The following is a 26,129-nucleotide window of genomic DNA, read 5'->3' on the forward strand; positions in this document are numbered from 1 at the left end:
GCAACTCTCATCATCTACCCAGATAGACATAAAGATTTCCTTCACAATTGCTAATGCATCTGGTGCAAAACATCTATGTGACCCTCAGGTAGGATATTACATGCTTCCTCCAATGCTGTCTCACTGTTGTGTTTGTAAAGAATTGTGATCTTCACATAGTACTTGGATGAAAAGTAGAGTGGCATGCAAGAACAAATAGTATCAGCTCTTGTATCAAGCCTGTGTGTAAATAGGAAACTAATGTTTCCCAAACAGACTTTTAGGGCCAATTCCTTACTCAATTTAGATATTTGGAGCACCTTTGACTCTAGAATTGAGCTACAGCAGTCTGGCTGGTGTGATTCCTCTAGAGTTTGGCAAACTCAAAATCATTTCTAAATTGGATCTCTCAAACAATGCTTTGAAAGGCAACATCCCTTAAGAGTTTAGACAACTACAAAATTGGAAGATTTTGTTCCCTTTGATACCATGCTCAATGGGTGCTTCACAGAGTCGAGAATGAAGACAATAGATTTTTCTCATAATAATGTATATCTGCAAAAGCAATGCAAGTTGTCGATGAGTTTAGTAAGACTGGATCCTTGCCCCATTTGAAGCCTGATGGACTTCTTGAAGTACTTGCTTTTGTAAACAGGTTCTATTGTGAGAATGTGAAGGATGCTTGTGATGACATATTGGCAACATTTGTTCAAAGCATGCAGGACGTAGTCATGTTTCTAGAGTATGGGCTAGAAGAGGATGCCTGTGAACTCACCCTTGAGAGGATGCAAGTGAATCTCCTGGCCTTTGAGAAGCTATGGTGTAGGGAGATCAGTAAAGCATCTGCAGAATCCCAAGCATCAAAAGATACAACAGCGGAAAAGAAGCTTGTGGTTTGTACAAAGTTGGCTCTAAGCGTTGAATGCCTCCTTTGTGATGCAAGAAGCTTCATACGAAGCGGAATTCATGGCTCATAGCTCGCCATGACGTGCTTTTCCTTATATTTTGAGGGGGGGAGGGGGCTGGAGCTTCATCAAATACAAACATTTTAAAGGCAGCTCAGGCCTGACAAAGGTTCTTGAGCTTGAGGCTTGATAGAAAGCCTAGGTAGGCTCCTTCAAGCCAACAAACTGATTTTGTTGCCTCATCCCCTGTATTGAAATGGCACAATAGTGCTGAAGACATCCTCCTATCCTCCAAACAGCCACGTGGATGATGCAAGGTTAAATGATGCTCAAGGTGGAGCTCTAAGCATAAGGGTTCAAGTCATGTATGCCTTAAGAGTCATGGGATACCTGGGAGAAAGGTAGGAGCAAGAGGTCCTCCATGCGAGCTCTCAAGAGAGCTTGAGGGAGGTAGAAGAAGGCTTCTCTTTGAAAAGTAGCAGTGGTTTAACTCTCCCTTAACTCTTGTGTAGATTTTGCCCAAAAAACCCTAAAATTTTACCTCAAAGTTCGAAAATGAGCTACCATTTTGTCTCCATGCCTCCAAATTTGATCAAACCTCCTGCCATAGCTTGTGTGGAGTCCAAGAAAGCAACCATGTCTAGTACTTCTTGACTGCTGTGGTTCTTCAATGTTGTACCTGTGCACAGTAGGGTTTCTTGAGACTGAAAATAAACTAAATCTAAAGAAGGAGAGAGAAAGGAAGGATCTAAAAACTAAGCTATGATACCAACTATAATGAAAGGGACCTAGCTAACCTAACTAAGAGAGAGAAGAGAGAGAAAGACTACAGAAGAAGAAAGGGAGGAGAGAGAAAGACACGTAGAAGAGAGAGAAAGAGATGAGAGAGAGGAGGGAAGCCATGGGAGCTGAAGGTGAAGGTGAAGAGACAGATTTGTATTTATCAAAAATGGTACCCATGTAGTGCCCCTTACACCTTTTATACTTAGGTCAACCTGACCTAAGTATTTGAGAGTGGAGTTTTGAGCCCACGATGTGCTTAAAATTTTCCAAAAAATCCAGAATTTAGGGGGAAAATATTTAACATCGAAGGCAGTGGTTCCAACTAGGATGATTTTAAGCACCAAGTGAAAAACGGCTTTTCAAAGGCGCCCGAGTGACACTTGTGGATTTTTCATAATTTTCTAGATTGCCGTGTGGGATGTCAGGAGCTGCCAGTCAATGCCGGATGTCAAGTTGGATGCCCATGATTTTTCAGAGCTCGAATCGGATGCCGAACGAAGAAGGAGCCAACAAATGGTCAAGATTTGAAAGGGTGGCCAAACCTTGGACCAAAAGGAGTGCCCTTTGGAGCCTTGGACCCCCCTTAAAAATTTTCATGCAAATCGTGGACAGAGACTATGAGACATGGTGTGAAGAAAACGTGGCGCCATCGGACGGCCGAAAAATGTGCTTCATTCCATGATCATGGAGTATATGCAGACTGTGAAGAACCTATGCAATGGATGCTACCTTTGATCTTCTCCCTCTTTGCTGATCTTATCACTCATCTTCGCTCATGCAATGGCTGTGGGAATGAAGAAATTTGATTCTAGTCTTTCTCTCTCCTCCCTCTCTCTCTTCTCTATGGGCTGTTCATGTGTACCATCTTGAAAGAGGAACCGAGGAAGGAGAATGAAGGAAATGGTGATGAAGATGGATGGAGATGCTGAAGAGTGAAGTACAACATTCGATTGAGAGAAATGGAGGCTCCGTCTATTGGTTATGCATGCATTCAAGGCATCTCGGGTTACGTAAAAACACTGTATGACCATTTTTATGAAGAAAAATGAAGGATTTTTGATAGTTTATGATGATAATGATATTTTTATTGGATGAAAATTTGTGTGAGTGCTGTTTGCATTATGAGTAATTGTTATTTATCAAAAAAATCTGATTTTGCAATGATTTACATGCTTTATTTAATTCTCGTAAGCCCAAAATGCGGGTTTTAAGTGGCAAAATAGTAGTTTTTCCATTTGGGTGGGGAAAATATGTTCCCATGGGGGGAATGGTGAGATATCGAGCTCCACTCGTGATATGCCAGGGTGACCATTGTGCATTTATGTCACCGACTTGTCAGTTGCAGATGCGGTTGGTACACCGCCCATGAATAATAGCTAGATGACAGCTATCCTTATCTACTCTAGTTCGTGGCTCAGTTAGTATGCCACCTTGGTTAGTTGAGTTTGGTTTGAGACCCATATATAGGGTTCTTCTATTTCTTTGTATGAGAGTTCTTTTTGGCTTACAAAACTAAGAAGAGGAAAACTGTTTTTAGCCTCCATCTTTGTTTGTATTCCCCCATTGTGCAAGCAAGAAAGCTACAAGTGAGACTCCTTCCTTCTCTCCCACAATCCTGACATGGTATCAGAGCCTTGTTCGTGGTAAGGAGCTCAAGAAAGCAAGCCAAGTTCACAGTGTTCTTGTTGAGATATCAAGCTCCACTCGTGATACACCAGGGTGACCGTTGTGTATTTATGTCACCGACTTGTCAGTTGCAGACGCGGTTGGTACACCGCCCATGAATAATAGCTACATGATAGCTATCCTTATCTACTCTAGTTTGTGGCTCAGTTAGTATGCCACCTTAGTTAGTTGAGTTTGGTTTGAGACCCATATATAGGGTTCTTCTATTTCTTTGTATTAGAGCTCTTTTGGCTTTCACAACTAAGAAGAGGAAAACTGTTTTCAACCTCCACCCTTGTGTGTATTCCCCCATTGTGCAAGCAAGAAAGCTACAAGTGAGACTCATTCCTTCTCTCCCACAATCTTGACATGGTATCAGGGCCTTGTTCGTGGTAAGGAGCTCAAGAAACCAAGCCAAGCTCGCGGTGTTCTGGTAAGAGGAGCAGTGTTGCTTTCATTTTCTGTTTTGGGGGCAGATCTCTGTAGGTAGCACAACTGAAAATTGCACGAGTGCATTGTCTCAGGTTGAGACGCCCTTCGCGGTGAAGCAAGAGGGTAGTATATGCTGCGGGCAAGGGCTTTAGCCCTTGGCGACCCTGTTTTTTTGATTTGAGGCCATTTTGGGGCCTGTTTTGGAGGCGGAAGTTTTCTGCACGCACTCAAGAAAAGGCCCAGTTTTATGCTGTGCGACCACTGTTCTACAGGTCGGTGAAAAGTTACCACAGAAATTGCATCGTATGCTTGTGTGCAAAGACATTGGGAGTTACATAATCATCCTTGTTTCCTGTTTATGCAAAATCGTCACTAGGAAGTGACTGTGTGGTCAAATACCACTTTCGCTAGTTTTGCAAATTTACCCTTGTGAGGGTGAAGCTGTGTTTTTTTGCAGTGACAGATTTTTTTGCAGTGTTCTGTAATGGCGTCTGATTCTCTTTCACAGATTGTAACTGAAAAGCCTGATAAGAATAACTTCCAAGCATGGAAGTTTAGAATGACGAATTTCCTTATGGGAAAAGGATATTGAAAATTTGTTGCAAGAAATGAAGAAGAACCAGTTCTTCTTGATGTTCCCAATCAACAGCAAATGCAGGCATTCAAAGCATGGCATGAGAGAGCCAGGAAAGTTATGTACTGGCTGTCTATCAGTATTTCAGACTCTATGATTGTGCATATTCAGGATGCAAGTATGCCAAAGGAGGCATGGGATACTTTGTCAAAAATGTATAGCAAAAATACGCAAGCCACGAAAATGCAGCTCAAGCAAGAGTTGCATAATGTGCAAAGAGAAAGTATGAGCATCAATGACTACCACATGAAGATGAAGAAGATTGCAGATGCACTTGCTTCCATTGGGTCGCCAGTGGAAGATGATGATTTAGTTTCTGTGACCTTGAATGGTCTAGGAAATGATTATGCACAGTTTCAGACATCCATTTCAGTTCGTGAAAGATTTCCTAATTTTAAGGAATTGATTGCTCTTCTAATTTCTGAGGAGCAAAGAAATGGTGGTGCATCTTCTTCGGGAGGAACTTCAAAAGAAACTGTCTTCTACTCAAATGCTGGAAGAGGTAGAGGCAGAGGTAGAGGAGGCCGATTTGGAGGCCGTGGTAGAAATCAGAATATGTAGCAAACTCAAGAAAACCAGTCCTATGGAGGAGGACGTGGTAACTCTAGAGGTAGGGGGAGCCAAAGAGGTTGTGGTGGATGGCAAAGAGGCCAAAATGCAAACAGTAATGTTGAATGCTACTACTGTGGTAAAATGGGTCATATGGCTAAAGACTGCTATAAAAAGTAGAATGACATCATGAATGGAAAACTGCAACAAGGGAATTATGCATCTTCTAGTAGACAGGGTGATGACAGAAATGATCATCTATTTATGGTGCAGCACATGAATAATTCTGTGACAAGTGCATAAGAAAGCAACGATGTATGGTATGTTGACTCAGGTGCATCAAACCACATGACAGGTCATGCAGAATGGATGGAGGATGCAAGGAAAATGGAAAAACCAAGATTTGTGGAGACTGGTGATGATACTGCACATCCTATTGTGCAGATTGGAAAAATTCATTTGTCTATGCAGGATGGAAAAAAGAAATACATGTCTGATGTATTTCATGTTCCGAATATCACCAAGAATCTGGTTTCTGTTGGTCAAATGGTTGAGCAGGGCTTGCAAGTCAGATTTAATCCTCATGGATGCTTTGTTGAGGATATGAAAAATAAAGGTCGCTTGATAGCAAAAGGAAAGAAGAAGGGCAAAATGTTCATGTTGGATGCAGACATGTCTGAATTGAGTGCAGCAATGTTTGCACATGGGACCAGTGTAGTTGCAGATATTGATAACTAGCATAAATGCATTGGTCATGTTAATGTACAGTGACTTAAATCGATGCAAGCGCAAAATATTGTTGCAGGATTGCCAAAATTCAAGGTTGCAGAAATGCATAAGGTATGTGAAGCATGTCAATTTGGAAAACAGGCAAGGAAACCATTTCCTAGACATGTTCAAGAGAGTGAGAAGCCATTGGAATTAATCCACTCTGATGTGTGGACTACTAACGCTGCATCTCTTGGAGGTTGTCATTATTTTGTCACTTTTTTTTATGACTATAGCAGAAAAGTTTGGGTGTATTTTATGAAAAAGAAAAGTGAAGTTTTTGGGCATTTCAAAACTCTTAAAGCTATGGTTGAAAAAGAAACAGGCCTGCAAATAAAATGCCTAAGGTCAGATGGAGGGGGAGAGTACCTCTCAAATGAGTTTGCAAGGTTCCTGCAGGAGCATGGCATAAAGCAGCAATATTCATGCAGTCATACCCCACATTAAAATGGAATTGCAAAAAGGAAAACTAGGCATATTAGAGAGGTATCTCGTGCCATGCTCAACGAAAAAGACTTGCTAGATTTTTACTGGGCTGAAGCAGTTGCTACAGCAGTCTATATAATGAACAGGACTCCCACTGCAGCAATACATGGGATGACCCCAGAGGAGAGGTATACTGGTAGGAAACCAGATATTTCTCATTTGAAAATTTTTTGTTGCATTGCCTATGTACATGTGCTAGATGAGTTGAGATCCAAGTTGGATGCAAAAGGTGAGAAGTGCATCTTTATTGGTTACTCTCTGCAGCAAAAAGGGTATAGATGCTATAACCCTTCTACTCGTAAGTTTACAGTGAGCAGAGATGTTGTTTTTTATGAGATGAGTAGCTGGTATAAACCAGTAAATGTGATTGATGATGTAGATGCACAAAATGGTAATGCTACACAGAATTCACAGCAGCAGTCACAAAATATTAGTGGACCTGGAGCGTCCTCTAGCAGTGGTTCACATTCTTCGCCATGGACATGCAGATTGAGATCAGGAGAATCTTCTCAAAGCAATGTAGATAGTGGTATGTAGATATCACGAAAAGGAAAAGAGAAGGTTGATCAGCCCATGTTTGATGTGAATGTAGGTCACTCTTATGTGGATGGTGAATCCAGTGGCTCAGAATAGAGCATTGATGATGAGCTGGGTATTCATTCTATTGTTACACCTGGAGTAAGGAAGACCAGGGATGTTTTGAGAGCACCTAGGAGTGAACCTACTTTGCGCAGGTCTACCAGAGCTAGGTATCCTGTGGATAGGCTGAAATATGATGGATTTACAGCCATTCACTATGCATATATGGTTAAAGTGATACAGGAACTAGAACCCACTTCTTTTGAGGAAGCCATGGGAAAAGAAAAATGGGAGAAAGCCATGGATGAAGAAATGGATGCCTTGGAAGCAAATGCTACATGGGAATTGGTACCTTTGCCTAAAGGTAAGAATGCAATTGGCTGTAAGTGGGTTTATAAGGTGAAGCACAATGCAGATGGTTCTGTGAACAGATACAAGGCAAGATTAGTAGTCAAGGGGTATGCACAAACATATGGCATTGACTATGAAGAAACCTTCAGTCCGGTTGCAAGGATGGCAACCGTAAGAGCAGTCATTGCTATGGCTGCATCAAAGGGATGGTCTTTACATCAGATGGATGTAAAGAATGCCTTCTTGCATGGTGATTTGCAAGAAGAGGTCTATATGGAGCAGCCACCAGGTTATGTGCATGCTGTTCATCCTGAGTTTGTTTGCAGGTTGAAGAAAGCCTTGTATGGCTTGAAGCAAGCACCTAGAGCATGGTCTGACAAGATAGGACAGTATCTTATCACTATTGGCTTTCAGATTTCCAAGGCAGATTTCTCACTTTATGTGAGAAAAACAGAGAAAGTTATTATGCTACTTGTCATTTATGTTGATGATTTGATTATGACAGGTGACAGTGATGAAGATATCCTTCATGTGAAAATGCTATTGAAGCAGAAGTTTGAGATGAAGGATTTGGGAGAGCTGCATTATTTCTTGGGCATTGAGGTGATTAGATCACCAAGTGGGATACAGCTCTTGCAGAGGCAGTATGGATTGGACATGCTGTCCAAATATGGGATGACAAGCTATAAGCCTATTTCAGTTCCTTTGGAGCAGAATGTGAAGCTGAGCACAGATGCAGGTGAGCTTCTAGAAGACCCTACTATGTATAGACGCATAGTAGGAAGTTTGATTTATATGACTATTACCAGGCCAGATTTGAGCTATGTTGTTGGATTGGTAAGTCAGTTTATGTAGGCTCCAGGGAAACCACATTTGGATGCGGCTAGACGCATACTCAGGTATGTGAAGTCCACGTTGCAGTATGGACTATTTTATGAGACTGGGGTTCAGATACAGTTGCATGGATATACTGATGCTGATTGGGCTGGTAGCATTTCTGATAGATGATCTACCAGTGGATATGTGTTCTTTTTTGGGATTGATGCAGTCACTTGGAGCAGCAAGAAACAGCCTACAGTTGCCTTGTCGAGCACAGAGGCCGAGTATAGGGGTGCAGCAATGGCTGCATGTGAGGTAGCTTGGTTGCATAAGCTACTTTATGATATGCATCAGCCTATAGATGCGCCAGTTGTCATTTATTGTGACAACATGAGCAGTATACACTTGGCAAATAACCCAGTCTATCATGCTAGAACAAAGCACATTGAAGTGCATTATCACTATGTGCGAGAGAGGGTTTTACTAGGTCTTATTGATCTAGTTTATGTCAGCACAGAGGATCAGGTAGCTGACATATTTACGAAGGCATTGGGCGCAGAGAAGCTGCGCAAGTTGAGAGACCTGCTTGGTGTGCAGGAATTGGGATTGAGCTCGAGGGGGAGTGTTGAGATATCGAGCTCCACTCGTGATATGCCAGGGTGACCGTTGTGTATTTATGTCACCGACTTGTTAGTTGCAGACGTGGTTAGTACACCGCCCATGAATAATAGCTACATGATAGCTATCCTTATCTACTCTAGTTTGTGGCTCAGTTAGTATGCCACCTTAGTTAGTTGAGTTTGGTTTGAGACCTATATATAGGGTTCTTCTATTTCTTTGTATTAGAGCTCTTTTGGCTTTCACAACTAAGAAGAGGAAAACTGTTTTCAGCCTCCACCCTTGTGTGTATTCCCCCATTGTGTAAGCAAGAAAGCTACAAGTGAGACTCATTCCTTCTCTCCCACAATCTTGACAGTTCTGTTAAGAGGATCAGTGTTGCTTCCATTTTTCTGTTTTGGGAGCAAGTCTCTACAGGTAGCACAGCCAGAAAGTGCAAGAGTGCATTGTCTTAGATTGAGACGGCCTTTGCGGTGTAGCAAGTGGGCAGTATATGCTCTATTTTTTTTATTTGAGGCCATTTTGGGGCTTGTTTTGGAGGCGGAAGTTTTCTGCATGCACTCAGAAAAAGGCCCTGTTTTATGATGTGCGACCACTGTTCTACAGGTAGGTGAAAAGTTACCACAGAAATTGCATCGTATGCTTGTGTGCAAAGACATTGGGAGTTACAGAATCATCCTTGTTTCCTCTTTATGCAAAATCGTCACTAGGAAGTGACTGTGTGGTCAAATACCACTTTCGCTAGTTTTGCAAATTTACCCTTGTGAGGGTGAAGCTGTGTTTTTTTGCAGTGACAGATTTTTTTGCAGTGTTCTGTAATGGCGTCTGATTCTCTTTCACAGATTGTAACTGAAAAGCCTGATAAGAATAACTTCCAAGCATGGAAGTTTAGAATGATGAATTTCCTTATGGGAAAAGGATATTGGAAATTTGTTGCAAGAAATGAAGAAGAACCAGTTCTTCCTGATGTTCCCAATCAACAGCAAATGCATGCATTTAAAGCATGGCATGAGAGAGCCAGGAAAGTTATGTACTAGCTATCTATCAGCATTTCAGACTCTATGATTGTGCACATTCAAGATGCAAGTACGCCAAAGGAGGCATGGGATACTTTGACAAAAATGTATAGCACAAATACACAAGCCATGAAAATGCAGCTCAAGCAAGAGTTGCACAATGTGCAAAGAGAAAATATGAGCATCAATGACTACCACATGAAGGTGAAGAAGATTGCAGATGCACTTGCTTCCATTGGGTCGCCAATGGAAGATGATGATTTAGTTTCTGTGACCTTGAATGGTCTAGGAAAGGATTATGCACAGTTTCAGACATCCATTTCAATTCTTGAAAGATTTCCTGATTTTGAGGAGTTGATTGCTCTTCTAATTTTTGAGGAGCAGAGAAATGGTGGTGCATCTTCTTCAGGAGGAACTTCAAAAGAAGCTGTCTTCTACTCAAATACTGGAAGAGGTAGAGGCAAAGGTAGAGGAGGCCGATCTGGAGGCCGTGGTAGAAATCAGAATATGCAACAGACTCAAGAAAACCAGTCCTATGGAGGAGAACGTGGTAACTCTAGAGGCAGGGGGAGCCAAAGAGGTCGTGGTAGATGGCAAAGAGAGCAAAATGCAAACAGCAATGTTGAATGCTACTACTGTGGTAAAATGGGTCATATGGCTAAAGACTGCTATACAAAGCAGAATGACATCATGAATGGAAAATTGCAACAAGGAAATTATGCATCTTCTAGTAGACAGGGTGATGACAAAAATGAGCATTTGTTTATGGTGTAGCACATGAAAAACACTGCGACAAGTGCAGAAGAAAGCAACGATGTATGGTATGCTGACTCAGGTGCATCAAACCACATGACAGGTCATGTAGAATGGATGGAGGATGCAAGAAAAATGGAAAAACCAGGATTTGTGGAGACTAGTGATGATACTGCACATCCTATTGTGCAGATTGGAAAAATTCCTTTGTCTATGCAAGATGGGAAAAAGAAATACCTATCTAATGTATTTCATGTCCCGAATATCACCAAGAATCTGGTTTCTGTTGGTCAAATGGTTGAGCAGGGCTTGCAAGTCAGATTTAATCCTCAAGGATGCTTTGTTGAGGATATGAAAAATAAAGGTCGCTTGATAGCAAAAGGAAAGAAGAAGGCAGAATGTTTACATTGGATGCAGACATGCTTGAATTGAGTGCAGCAATGTTTGCACATGGGACCGGTGTAGTTGCATATATTGATATCTGGCATAAACGCATTGGTCATGTTAATGTACAATGACTTAAATCAATGCAGGCCCAAAATATTGTTGCAGGATTGCCTAAATTCAAGGTTGCAGAAATGCATAAGGTATGTGAAGCCTGTCATTTTGGAAAACAGGCAAGGAAACCATTTCCTAGACATGTTCAAGAGAGTAAGAAGCCATTGGAATTAATCCACTCTGATGTGTGGACTACTAAAGCTGCATCTCTTGGAGGCTGTCATTATTTTGTCACTTTTATTGATGACTATAGCAGAAAAGTTTGGGTGTATTTTATGAAAAAGAAAAGTGAAGTTTTTGGGCATTTCAAAACTCTTAAAGCTATGGTTGAAAAAGAAACAGACCTGCAAATAAAATGCCTAAGGTCAGATGGAGGGGGAGAGTACATCTCAAATGAGTTTGCAAGGTTCCTGCAGGAGCATGGCATAAAACAGTAATATTCATGCAGTCATACCCCACAACAAAATGGAATTGCAAAAAGGAGAAACAGGCATATTGGAGAGGTATCTCGTGCCATGCTCAATGAAAAAGACCTGTCAGATTTTTATTGGGCTGAGGCAATTGCTACAGTAGTCTACATAATGAATAGAACTCCCACTGTAGCAATACATGGGATGACTCCAGAGGAGAGGTATACTGGTAGGAAACCGGATATTTCTCATTTGAAAATTTTTGGTTGCATTGCCTATGTTCATGTGCTAGATGAGTTGAGATCCAAGTTGGATCCAAAAACTGAGAAGTGCATCTTTATTGGTTACTCTCTGCGCAAGGATATAGATGCTATAACCCTTCTACTCGTAAGTTTACAGTGAGCAAAGATGTTGTTTTTTATGAGATGAGTAGCTGGTATAAACCAATAAATGTGATTGATGATGTAGATGCCCAAAATGGTAATGTTGCACCGAATTCATAGCAGCAGTCACAAAATATTAGTGGACCTGGAGCGTCCTCTAGCAGTGGTTCACATTCTTCGCCATGGACAGGCAGATTGAGATCAGGAGAATCTTCTCAAAGCAATGCAGATAGTGGTATTCAGGTATCAAGAAAAGGAAAAGAGAAGGTAGATCAGCTCATGTTTGATGTGAATGCAGGTCACTCATGAAGAAACATTGAGTCCAGTTGCAAGGATGGCAACCGTAAGAGCAGTCGTTGCTATGGCTGCATCAAAGGAATGGTCTTTACATCAGATGGATGTAAAGAACGCCTTCTTGCATGGTGATTTGCAAGAAGAGGTCTATATGGAGCAGCCACCAGGTTATATGCATGTTGTTCATCCTGAGTTTGTTTGCAGGTTGAAGAAAGCCTTGTATGGCTTGAACCAAGCATCTAGAGTATGGTCTGACAAGATAGGACAGTATCTTGTCACTATTGGCTTTCAGATTTCCAAGGCAGATTTTTCACTTTATGTGAGAAAAACAGAGAAAGGTATTATGCTAGTCATTTATGTTGATGATTTGATTATAACAGGTGACAGTGATGAAGATATCCTTCATGTGGAAATGCTATTGAAGCAAAAGTTTGAGATGAAGGATTTGGGAGAGTTGCGTTATTTCTTGGGCATTGAGGTGGTTAGATCACCAAGTGGGATATGGCTCTTGCAAAGGCAGTATGGATTGGACATGCTGTCCAAATATGGGATGACAAGCTGTAAGCCTATTTCAGTTCCTTTGGAGCAGAATGTGAAGTTGAGCACAGATGCAGGTGAGCTTCTCGAAGACCCTACTATGTACAGATGCATAGTAGGAAGTTTGATTTATATGACTATTACCAGGCTAGATTTGAGCTATGCTGTTGGATTGGTAAGTCAGTTTATGCAGGCTCCAAGGAAACCACATTTGTATGCGGCTAGACACATACTCAGATATGTGAAGTCCACGTTGCAGTATGGACTATTTTATGAGACTAGGGTTCAGATACAGTTGCATGGATACACTGATGCTGATTGGGCTGGTAGTATCTCTGATAGATGATCTACTAGTGGATATGTGTTCTTTTTTGGGAGTGCTGCAGTCACTTGGAGCAGCAAGAAACAGCCTACACTTGCCTTGTCGAGCACAAAGGCTGAGTACAAGGGTGCAGCAGTGGCTGCATGTGAGGTAGCTTGGTTGCATAAGCTACTTTATGATATGCATCAGCCTACAGATGGGCTAGTTGTCATTTATTATGACAACATGAGTAGTATACACTTGGCAAATAACCCAGTCTATCATGCTAGAACAAAGCGCATTGAGGTGTATTATCACTATGTGCGAGAGAGAGTTTTACTAGGTCTTATTGATCTAGTTTATGTCAGCACATAGGATCAGGTAGCTGACATATTCACGAAGGCATTGGGCGTAGAGAAGCTGCGCAAGTTGAGAGACCTGCTTGGTGTGCACGAATTGGGATTAAGCTCGAGGGGGAGTGTTGAGATATCGAGCTCCACTCGTGATATGCCAGGGTGTCCATTGTGCATTTATGTCACCGACTTGTCAGTTTTGCAGATGCGGTTGGTACACCACCCATGAATAATAGCTAGATGACAGCTATCCTTATCTACTCTAGTTCGTGGCTCAGTTAGTATGCCACCTTAGTTAGTTGAGTTTGGTTTGAGACCCATATATAGGGTTCTTCTATTTATTTGTATGAGAGTTCTTTTTGGCTTACACAACTAAGAAGAGGAAAACTATTTTCAGCCTCCACCTTTGTGTGTATTCCCCCATTGTGCAAGCAAGAAAGCTACAAGTGAGACTCCTTCCTTCTCTCCCATAATCTTGAGAGGGAAAAGTGTTCCCATGGGGGGAATATGGAAGATAAATGGAATGTTAGTATGTTGAAGTGATTGGAGTAAGAAAAACAAAAAAATAGTATATTTTATTGCCAAATAAATCAAGAAAATGAAAAAATAAGGGAAAAAATAGAAATACGTCTTGGAAAAATAAGGAAAAATATAAGAGCTATTTTTGGATGTATGGTAGTGATAAAGCATGAGGTTTAGCCTCATTTTTCTCTATCTCTTTGTTAGAGTTTGTGATTTATTGCTTTTTCTACATCAAAACATGACAAAATGAACCTCTACACCTATGCAACGAAAGCAATACCTAAACATAGGTGGTTGGGATGTTTGAATGGTGTGATTTGTGTGCTGATTGTTGTTGATTTTCTGATGCATACCATGACATAGAGTTTGTGTTATTTTAATAAAGAGGGTAGTAGCATGAGTGTTATCTCGGTGCTATCCTTTCATCGTCGCAACGGGTTAGAGAATCTGCATTAAAAAGCTTGATTGTGCACAAGCACGTGTTGCTGATTTTAAAATGATGTTTGAGCACTTTACAATCATTCACTTTGCATGTGCATGACGATCATGGTATCAAAGAATTAAAAACTTGAATGCATAGCAACTGTATTCAATGACAATGACCAACGTTTGAGTGTGGCAAGGCATCCTAAGCTGTAGGATAGTCGTTCGGTTCTTGTGGGATTGTTTAGTGAGGAAACATGGTATACCTCCTAGATTATTTGTGAAATGAAGAGTGGAGTTTGTTCGTTTGTTTTATATGTTGAGCAGTGCATCAAGGGGCCAATTCCTACGATGTAGGAGAGCTACAGTGGGGCCGCGGTGTTTCTACCGAGAGGTTGCCTCCCATGTATGTGATTATTGTGGTATTTATTTCAAATGTGTAAGGGTTCTCCCTCTGTGGAGTTTTTAGAAAGGGAAACATTGGACTGAAAAACTATAAAACTATAAACGCATAGATTAGGCTTTGGGACAGTCTGTTCTTTAGCAGTAGATAGACGCTCCTGGTCTGTGAGGCCATGGGGTGTGTTTGTCTGTTATGAGCATGAGGTCCGGCTAGTGCCATAGCCAGTGCCAGTCCATTTCAGGTCCCATTAGTGGTGCGTTTGCCGAGAGCTGCCAACAAGTGGTGGTTCTCGAATCTAGGGTTTTTAGGGACCAAAAAGTTGGTTTATGTCCTCTAACAAAGACCATCAAGCAGAAATACAAAAAGCAGAACGTGTTGAGAGGGCTAGACGGTGGTTGGAGATTGTAAGTCACTATTCTCCTCAAAGGAGTAGCCCAATACACATAAGAGGTAGTGGTCTTAGTAACCCAGCTGCTGCACATAGTCTTTTAGGTGCACGAGGAAGCGTAAGTTCTTCCTCTCTTCCACCAAGTCAACCCACTTCAAGTGGGGGTGTGATTCCGTCAGTTCAAACTCCTATTGTCAATCTGATTGTCGTCATGGCACAGCCCATTGCAATTCCTGCAGGGACACCGGATTTGCCAGCTTTAGGAGTTTCTTTGCCCATTTTTAATGGGTTAGCTGAAGAAGATGTGGAGTTTCACATTTGTGAATTCCAAAGATTGATGTTTAATCACCGCATCCAAGATGAGGGACATCTTATGATGTTCTTTAACATGACATTAAAAGGAAGGGTTGCGGTATGGTATCATAGAATAGAGACTGGAACCATAACCACAATCGACCAATTTTATGCAGCTTTCCGAGGAGAATATGCCCCTAAAAGAGGTGGTCAATACTGGTTGCGTGTTTTGAATGTAACGTACCAAGACCCCCATGAGAATGTGAAAGCCTATGCCAAGAAGCTTCGTAAGTTATAAACTTACATTCCTGTTCCACGAGCTGCCCAATTACAATACTTCTTGCATGGATTGGATTTCAATATTCAAGTGCAATTGATCAGTGTGGTTTTGGCTGATATAGACACCACCATTGTGCGGGCAGAAGGAGTAGAAACACGATTACAAATGGCCTACTCCTCTCAAATAAATCTTAATGCAGGTTTAGTACCTAGAGGAAATTTACCATTGATAAATGGAAGTCAAGGGATGCTTATGAATAACCCTAATGGGAGAGGAAGCATGGCTCAAAATGTATCTTTGTTGCCAGCTCCTCCCAGTGTGACTATGCCTATGGCTAGTCAGTTGGCTCCACCAAATGTTGGAGGCCAAGTTTCGAACCCTAATGTTGTTCTTGTGAGTCAAGAACTAATGCCCAATCAAATTGTTAGGCCAATGGAATGACGGATAGATGATCAAGGCTATGAGTCGAGTGCATCTAATGTCCTTGGTGAAGTTAAGGAAATGATGAAGCACTATATTGACATGATTTCTGAACAATATTGGCAAATAGCTATTGACGTCAATTTCTTGAAGAAGTAGCAGAATTTGATAGGGAGTCGACGCCTTGAAGAGGGTGGTCCCTCAAGATTCAGCTGTAAGTGGTGTGGTGGACAACATTTCCCTAGAAATTGTCCAAATGTTAAGTGTGATATTTGTGGGAAGTCGGGCCATTTAGCCGCTACCTACTGGAGTAAGATTAGTTCCCTCCAACAAGGGAGTAAACAACCAGGTTCAGTTAATCATAGAGCGCAAGGTAATAACCTCCAGCAAAATGATGGACCAAGACAAATACTGCAAAGGGGAAAGACCACTATAGAAGAGTTGCCACAAGGTAATGGAGTCAGCCTTATTGAGGCTGTACGCGTCAATGGTGCTGAAACCTCTAACCTACGAGCCATGACAATAGGCCAAAAGGCTAAAGAGGGTGATAAGGATAATGGAAAACCGGTTGAGGGAAACCCTAAGCAAGGGGATAAGGGGACCCAAGTCCTGAATCCTAGCATGGAAGGTGGACCTCTAAGGCCTATTGACAAAAAATTTGATCCTAAGAAGGATGAGGAAGTGCTAAGAAAGAAGGCAAGAGCTAAAAAACAAGCACCAAAACCAGTCCCGAGACCAAAAGAAAGGATGGTGTGGTGAGAAAAGAGAGCTTTGGCTACCTATCATGATTTTGATTTAGCAAGTTCTCTTTGCGAAGTCAAACCAGATGTAAACCTCTTACAATTCATTAAATTATCTCCAGGAGTACGCAAGGAATTCGAGAAGATCTTGCGTATTGGGTATATTGTAGAGCCTTTGGGCATAGCACGAGTAGGGGAAGATTGGTTTGATCATACTGAAAAGAATTGCCCTAGGGTTCCAGCATACGTGGATGGAATATTAGTGGAGCATGCTATCGTAGATACTAGGTCCTCCATCAATATCATGAGTTCAGAGTTCATGGAGAGGTTGGGTCTAGGCATCCAAAAGGACAGCTCCACCCTCCTTAGAATGGCTGATGATAGTCTAAGGCAACTAGAAGGTTGCGTTACTAAAGTCCATGTTATAGTCGCAAGTGTAGAATGCTTCTTGGACTTTAGGGTGATAAGATTTACCACATGGCCTAGCTATCGCATCTTACTAGGTAGGCCTTGGATCTTACAAAGAGACTGTCAAGTTGATATACCTGTCGGTCGAGTGGTTCTAGGTAGAGGTGCTAATCGAGTAATAGTCTATGCTTATCCTGAGTCTCCTCAGAGTGAGAGAGCTCCTTTATCCTCTACTGAATTAGAAACACCAAATGATCCATCTGGTAGTGAGACATCATCCAGTGATGAATCTAAAGACGGGTCCACTACAGAGGATATTTATAAGATAACTCTAAATGAGCAGATAGAGCTGCAAGATAGGATAAGAGACGCGGATGTGATTGAGTTAGACCTTGGCACGCCGAATGATTCACGACCAATAAAACTGGATTCCACGCTCAGTTCAGCAGAAAGAGAGGACTATGTGTCCTTGATTCAAGAATTCTGTGACATCTTTGCTTGGAGTTATGATGAGCTGAGAGGCATTCCTCCCAGCCTGGCTATTCATACTATTCTTGTAAAAGAAGGCAGTCATCCTGTGCGTCAGAAAGTAAGGCGTATGCCTTTTTAATTGAGGGACGGGTTGTTTGAGGAGTTACATAAGTTAAGGAAAGCTGGTTTAATCTTCCCTGTGTACAACACACAGAATGGTGTTCACCAGTTGTTATCAGGAAGAAGAAAAACAACTAGATCCGACTTGGTGACATCTCCCTAGATGAGTTGAAAGTATTTATTGACGACCTGGGGGCAGCCACTGTAAGGGAAAGAATGTTGATTATTTTAAGAAAGTGCTTTGAGCACTGTAGACAATTTTGTATCGCTCTTAACCCACGGAAGTGTGTCTTTGGAGTGCCTTATGGGCTATTGCTAGGCCATGTGGTCAGTTCAGGAGGGATCACAACTGACCCTGAAAAGATCAAAGTTATAGTCGCTATAAGTCCACCACGCACTCGAAATAGGTACATAGCTTTCTGTTCATCGATAGGGTACTATCGGAGATTTATAAATGCCTTGAAAGAAAGGACATTGCCACTAACAAACTTATTATCCTTTAGTTGTCTATTTGTATGGAGCGACCCTTGTAAGGTAGCTTTTGAGGATGTGAAACAGGAGCTAGTAAAAGCACCAGTTTTAAAAGCATCTAAAAGGGGCGAAGTATTTTACATATTTTTAGCAGCCACCATGCATAGTATCAACAGTTGTTTAGCCCAAATTTGGGAGGAAAAGTGGTATCATCTGATAGCTTTTGCTAGTAAAAAATTGGGCATTTTAGAAATTAACTACACATATATGGAGAAGTTGTGCCTTGCGATAGTCTTTGCGACTAAAAAATTTAAGCACTACGTCCTCTATGAGAAGCTAGTTTTTTATACGAAGGCGGAAGGGCTTAGATTGCTTATGAATAAGCTGCAACCGCCTGATCGTTTGGCAAAGTGGTTAATTACTTTGTAGGAGTTCGATTATGAGATTAAGAGTAAGCCACCGAGGTTGCAGGGGATTGTGGAACGCCTTGTGGTTTTCTTGGAGCCGAAAGAGACTTTGGCTGAAGGAAGTGATATTGAAGAAATGTTTAAAATTGACACAGCTTCTATCCCATCTTGGTATGCTGCTATCACGCATTATCTATCAATAGAAGAGAGACTAGAGCTGGTTTATCAAAATCAAAAAATAGGAAAATTAGACAACAGGCTTTGAAGTTTTCCTTGATCGCAGGAACACTATATCGGTAGGGTGTTGATAATATCTATCGCCAATGTGTGATGGCTGACGAGGTTCCTTTCATCTTGGAGGAGTGCCATGACTCTCCATGTGGAGGGCACTTCGCTGGACGATTGACGGCACAGAAAGCTTTAAGAGCTGGATATTGGTGGCCGTCCATCTTCCAAGATTCCTTTGAGTACGTTAAGAGATGTGATACCTGTCAAAGACATGACAGCAGAGAGAATAGGAAATGCCCACTTACGCCTATCATGACTATCCTTCCATTTGAGAAGTGGGGCATTGACTTTGTGGGTCCTATCACCCCGTCATCTACTACTCAGAAGAGGTACATTATAGTAGCAACCGATTATTTTACAAAGTGGTCAAAAGCGCGGGTGACGAGATAGGACAATGCAAAAGAGACTGCAAGTTTCCTTTTAGAGCAGATTATCTACCGTTTTGGTCCATCGAAGGAACTAGTGTTGGACCATGGAACCCATTTTTTGAATAAAGTGATCAAAAGCTTGACTGAAGCTTGGAAAATCAAGCACAATAAAACGAACCCCTATAATCCTCAAGCAAACAAACAAGTCGAAAGTACCAATAAGCAGCTTGTGGGTATCTTGTCTAAAATAGTCTCTGAGAAGAAACTAGACTGGGACAGGAAGTTGTATGTGGTAGTATGGACATACAATACAACGTTCAAGCGAGCTACCGACCATACTCCATTTAAATTAGTGTATGGGGAAGAACGTGTGTTACCCCTCGAAATCGAGTTGCCAACCATACGGTTTGCAATTAACCACTCTTTGGGAGAGGAGGATTTACTCTTTGAACGTTTCACGAACATAGCCCACTGGATGAACTGAAATTGCAGAGCTTACTACACCAAGAGGTAGCTAAACGTCGGATGAAGCAGTTGCATGACCTTAAAGCAAAGAATTATACCTTTAAAAAAGGACAATTAGTTTTGTACTATGATGCGCGTAGGGAGCTGTTTCCAGGGAAGCTAGAACCTAGATGGGATGGCCCCTACAAGATTGTCAGGATAGGGAAAAATAGGCCTACGGCTCTACTAGCTGATCTGCAGGGAGTAGAATTTAAAAATAAGGTTAATCTTAATAATATTAAACCTTATTATTTCTAAGTATGTTAATACAAAAAAATGCATTGCAGGTCCATGCTGGGGCTGATTTGAGACCTGCAAAAGAGTTTAAAGCTGGTTGATGGGGCGGTTAATTCCTTATTTGGAGCACCCATATCTAGAGCAGATATACTATCAGGGGAAACTCATCTGGTGGAGCAAAGGATACAAAGTGATTGAGCAAGAAGACAGAACCTTTTGTGTGGGAGATCAAAGTCTTTTGCCATCACTGCTTATGAATATTGACAAGTATCCCTGTGGAGTTTAATGAAGAAGGTGGGATGGAACCGTCAGCTTATCCTCTAAACATGCTAAATTTTGACTATCATAATTACGAATAGAGAAGTTCGTGATGGCAGGCTGTGTAAACCCATTGTGGACGTACACACTATATTTTGACGGGGCGTCCAGGGGCCCTAATAAAAAAGGGAGTGTTGGAGTAGTAATCCGAGATCCCCGACGTAGAGTTACGATGAAGTTAGCTGCTTATCTTGAGGTAGGATTCACTAACAATATGGTGGAGTATAAAGCCTTGATTATGGGACTGCATATTGCCAAGCAAGGTGGTATTCGGCGGTTGTTAGTAAAAGGGGATTCCCAGTTGATCCTGAATCAGCTAGATGGGACATACACAATGTGGAATCCCATTCTTTGTATGTATCATCGAACTACGATGACCCTATTTGAGGAGTTTGAGAGTGTGTCTTTTCAGCTGATTCCACGATACTGGAATCAATTTGTAGATTCACTGGCAAATCTTGCTTATGAAGTAGACCTTTTCTTCAACTCTAGTCCTAGTTTGGATATTGCTATCAATAGTGAGACAGGATCCGGTCACTTGTGGGAAATGTTATCAGAACATGCAATATATGGCAGACGATGGTTGATATGGGTGATGCAAAGAGTAGCCGAGATCAATCTATCATTGTTATCCTGGACCCGTAGGCTGATTAGACAACATATTATGCATACGCCTCTTGCTATATATGCAGGAGGGATGGGTCATAACCTTATGCATTTAGTTTAGGGCTGTGAGCCCTATTTTTCCTCCTTGGAAAGGAGCATATTATTGTATATCTGTACTATTTTGGGGAGGGATGTGTCAGTGCTATTCTGTTTGATTTTGTTAGGCCAAGAGGGCCAGTTGTCTGTTTAGTACAGGTGCGGTTAATGGTTTTTTGTTTTAGTTCTGTGCTAGACAGGTTTGAAGAAGAGCCTGGAAGGAGCCTTTGTTGCATGGAAGCTTCTTGTGGCCCTATCCAGGTGATATCTCCCCTTTACGAGTACTGTGGTTTTTATGCTATATGTGTATGTGTACTTGTAGGGGATTTTCTTTTCTTTATTGGGGATCGGCGTCTAAGGCATGAAGTCCCAGGTTTAGGTTAGGTATGTCTGAGAGAGCGCTGAGTAGTCGTTGCCTCTTGTAAAGACATTGTCAAGCATCGAAAGACCTATTTTAGAAGGTAGTTCTAGTGACACTGTTCTGCTAACCTGCTAGAAGGCCATTCTAGGCGTTCTTGTTAGCTGTGATGCAGTTAGAGAAGCGTGCCGAAGGAAAAATGATGATGATAGAGAGGAAAAAAACCTTGAATATCTTAAAAGAAAATAAATATATACAAAGGTGCGTAAAAAGGGGTTCTAACCCCCTCTAAAAATAGGAAAGAAAAGAAAGGAAAATTTATAAGCCATTGATCATCGCCTTGCAAAGGCCTGGTAGGTTCCTGGGGACAAGTCAGATCGGGGGCCGATGCCTTGTCTTCCTAGGGGTGGCGTCTTGCTAGAAAAGAAGAAAGTAAGGAAGGTTGGAGTGAAAATAAAAGTGAGCATCAGAAAAGGATTATGTGTCGCCTCGCGAGGGCTTGGTAGGTTCTTGGGTACCGAGACAGGATCTGAGGCCGATGCCTTGTTCTCCTTAGGTCACTACGCTCAGCTCCCTCCTTTTTACATGCCCGAGTGTGGGGAAATAAAAACCTAAAAGAAGAAATGTGTTAAAAGAAATACTTCTTGATCAAGCTATAGGAGTCCTTGCCTAGTAGGAGCTCCTGGTTGTGTTGTATTTAGTTAGGTAGGTAGTTTAGACCACCCCTTAGGGCGACCTCTTTGATAGTTCTTTTTAGTTTGGCCGTGTTAGAGCAATTGGTTAGTGACTAGCTTCGGATCTTCTGTCAGATTATGCTAGGCCTACTCCTTGTGGATTTCATGCCTTGGTTTTGTCAGGGGGTAGGGTGAGCATTGTGCTGTGGTTTAATATGTACCTATTTTGTATCAGCTTGATGCTTCCTTTGGTTGTTTTGTGCAGATCTATTGTGGGATTCAACAGGCTGAGTCACCCTATCCCGTGGTTGCCAATGAGAGTAGATTTTTGAGCCCGGGATGTGCCTAAAATTTGCCGAAAAATCCAAAATTTAGGGGAAAAATATTTAACATGGAAGGCAGCGGTTCCAACTAGGACGATTTTAAGCACCAAGTGAAAAATGGCTTTTCAAAGGCACCCAAGCGATACTTGTGGATTTTTTATAAATTTCCAGACTGCCGTGCGGGATGGCAGGAGCTGCCAGTCAATGCGGGATGTCAAGCCGGACGCCAGGATTTTTCAGAGTTCGAATCGAATGCCGGACGAAGAAGGAGCCAACAAATGGTCAAGATTTGAAAGGGTGGCCAAACCTTGGACCAAAAGGAGTGCCCTTTGGAGCCTTGGACCCCCCCCCCCCCCCCCAAAAAAAATTTTCATGCAAATTTTGGAGAGAGACGATGAGACATGGTGTGAAGAAAACGTGGCGCCATCAGACGGCCGAAAAATGCGCTTCATTCCATGATCATAGAGTATATGCAGGCTGTGAAGAACCTATGCAATGGATGATACCCCTGATCTTCTCCCTCTTTGCTGATCTTATCACTCGTCTTCGCTCGTGCAATGGCTGTGGGAATGAAGAAATCTGATTCTAGTCTTTCTCTCTCCTCCCTCTCTCTCTTCTCTATGGGTTGTTCATGTGTACCATCTTGAAAGAGGAACCGGGGAAGGAGAATGAAGGAAATGGTGATGAAGATGGATGGAGATGCTGAAGAGTGAAGTACAACATTGGATTGAGAGCAATGGAGGCTCCGTCTGCTAGTTATGCATGCATTCAAGGCATCTCGGGTTACGTAAAAACATGGTATGACCATTTTTATGAAGAAAAATGAAGGAGTTTTTATAGTTTATGATGATAATGATGTTTTTATTGGATGAAAATTTGTGTGAGTGCTGTTTGCATTATGAGTAATTGTTGTTTATCGGAAAATTTTGATTTTGCAATGATTTACATACTTTATGTAATTCTCGTAAGCCCGAAATGCAGGTTTTAAGTGGCAAAATGGTAGTTTTTCCATTTCGGGTGGGCAAAATATGTTCCCATGGGGGAAAAAGTGTTCCCATAGGGGGAATATGGAAGATAAATGGAATGTTAATATGCTGAAGTGGTTGGAGTAAGAGAAACCAGAAAATAGTATATTTTACTGCCAAATAAATCAAGAAAATTAAAAAAATAAGAAAAAAATAGAAATACATCTTGGAAAAATAAGGAAAAATATAAGAACTGTTTGTGGATGTATGGTAGTGGTAGAGCATGAGTTTTAACCTTAGTTTTCCCTATCTCTTTGTTAGAGTTTGTGATTTATTGCTTTTTCTACATCAAAACATGACAAAATGAACCTCTACACCTATGCAACGAAAGCAATACCTAAACGCAAGGGGTTGGGATGTTTGAATGGTGTGATTTGTGTGCTGATTGCTACTAATTTTTTGATGCATACCATGACATAGAGTCCGTGTTATTTTAATAAAGAGGGTAGTAGCACAAGTGTTATCTCGGTGCTATCCTTTCATCACCACAACAGGTTAGAGAATATGCATTAAAAAGCCTAATTGTGCACAAGCACATGTTGCTAATTTTAAAATGATGTTTGAGCACTTTAGAATCATTCACTTTGCATGTGCATGACGATCATGGTATTAAAGAATTAAAAACCTAGATGCATAGCACTTGTTTTCAATGACAATGACCAACGTTTGAGTGTGGTAAGGCATCCTAAGCTGTAGGATAGCCGTTCGATTCTTGTGGGATTATTTAGTGAGGAAACATGGTATACCTCATGGATTACTTGCAAAATGAAGAGTGGAGTTTGTTCGTTTGTTTTATATGTTGAGCATCGTATCAAGGGGCCAATCCCTGCGATGTAGGAGAGCTGCAATGGGGCTGCGGTGTTTCTACCGAGAGGTTGCCTCCCATGTATGTGATTATCATGGTATTTATTGCCAATGTGTAAGGGTTCTCCCTCTATGGAGTTTTTAGAAAGGGAAACGTTGGACTGAAAAACTATAAAACTATAAACACATAGATTAGGCTTTGGGATAATCTATTCTTTAACAGTAGATAGACGCTCCTGGTCCGCGAGGCCGTGAGGGTGTGCTTCTCTGTTATGAGCACGAGGTCCGGTTAGTGCCATAGCCAGTGCCGGCCCATTTTAGGTCCCATCAGTATTTCCCCTCCATTACAAGGGGTTTCCAGAGCTCCACTTGACCCATAAGCAGTCTATGAGTGAGATGCCATTTCCATGGTTGGCCTTTTCACCACTCGACCATCGTCCTGTGAATCGAGTAGTGCCCTCTCGGGATAATGCGCAATGTGATCTTGGAGATGATCCACACGTGCAAAATATCCTTCCTTAATTAATCCAATTAAAATTCAAGCACAATCAAAGCAATGTGATCTTGGAGATGATCCACACGTGCAAATACCCTTCCTTAATTAATCCAATTAAAATTCAAGCACAATCAAAGCAATCAACCCTAATATCATATTCTAGAAAAACATTCCTTTATTCCCATGCCAACTTGTCATTACAGACCCCTGCCATGCATTTTCCATCAACACAAGCCTTGGAATATTTATCGAGATCACAATGCAACAATCCCTTGATTGAAAGAAAAACATTTAGGGTGTTGTTCAATCAACCAACAAAACTAATTGTATTTTTCCCAAACAATATAATAATAGACATGACAATAATTTCATCGCATATTCACTCTCCCCCTTGGGGCTAAAGAGTAGAATTTACTTAATATTCCCTCCTTTAGCCTAAGGCATATGCTAAAGGTTCCAATACTATACATGATGTAAGTCCTATCATTCCAATGCAAATTAATCAAGCTAGTAAGAGCATTTATGCCTCTTCTCTAAGTGACGATTATCTTTTAGCATTTTCCTACTATGCAAAATTTTTTTTCTTGGATTTATCTTCCTTTCTCCTAAGGCAAGGAGTCGCATGTCATTGATGTAAATTTACATAATCTCTCCCATTTATGTACCGTGTATATGCATTTGGGAACTTTAAACAATATTATCCTTGGTAAAGATTAATCAAAGACTCATCGATACTCAATACTTTAGTGTCCCATATGTTGCTTATGCTATGCATGGATTCATCACATAGCAACTAGGTGCAATTTAACTCCCTTTGATACAAGCACTTCACAAACTTCATATTTGAATATTTGAGATGCGATTTATCCTTTTCAATGACCTATTCTAGCACCACAAGGTACGGAGCCTAATGTATCTCTTGTGAGCATTAAAACAAGCATCTATCAATTTGAGAATACACTACTTACGACCGGTACCGCAATTGGATTGACAGTGATGCCTTCGCCCAAAGCTTTGTTGATGGTTGTAGGATTGTTATCTGCACGCGACATTCTTCACTTAGAGGCCATCGTCCGCAAGTAGATTCAAGAGATTAAGAAGGTGGATGGATTCGAGATGGAAGAGCGTAAGAGAAGATGGTTAAATCGAGGATCGAGATAGAGGGAAATTGTGCAGCCTCTCGGGGTAACTCACACACACACACACACACACACACACACACACAAGCTCTCTCACACAATATCTTGGAGGGGTATACTCTCTCTCTCCCTCTCTCTTGCAGCCTTTCGAGATCTCCTTATGCTCCCTTGTGCCTCCCCATACCTCATATTTATAATGAATTAGAGAGGAGGGGATAAGTATGAGAACAAGAGTGGAGGGGCTCTTAGAAGACTCAGTGATCTAATGCTCAGATCATAAATCTGATGGTTGCATTGGCTCCAAAAGGGAGGGTAAAACCCCAAGACACGTGCTTAGAAAGCTCTTAGTTCACTCCTTCTTCTTTTCTTTGTTCGAAGTGTTGTCTACTGCCTGTAGACTACGATCGCGGTGCGTGCGATTTTGCCAGTCACT

General features: G+C 41.5%; 1 pseudogene; it reads left to right on the plus strand.

The window, feature by feature from the left end:
- The first annotated feature begins 545 nt into the window (after positions 1–545).
- Positions 546–26,129, plus strand: part of LOC148017779 (uncharacterized) — a 101,647-nt pseudogene continuing 76,063 nt past the window's right edge.

Source organism: Lygodium microphyllum, chromosome 21 (assembly GCF_053477565.2).
Source record: "Lygodium microphyllum isolate KBCC chromosome 21, Lygodium_microphyllum_v1.1.10, whole genome shotgun sequence".
NCBI lineage: Eukaryota > Viridiplantae > Streptophyta > Polypodiopsida > Schizaeales > Lygodiaceae > Lygodium > Lygodium microphyllum.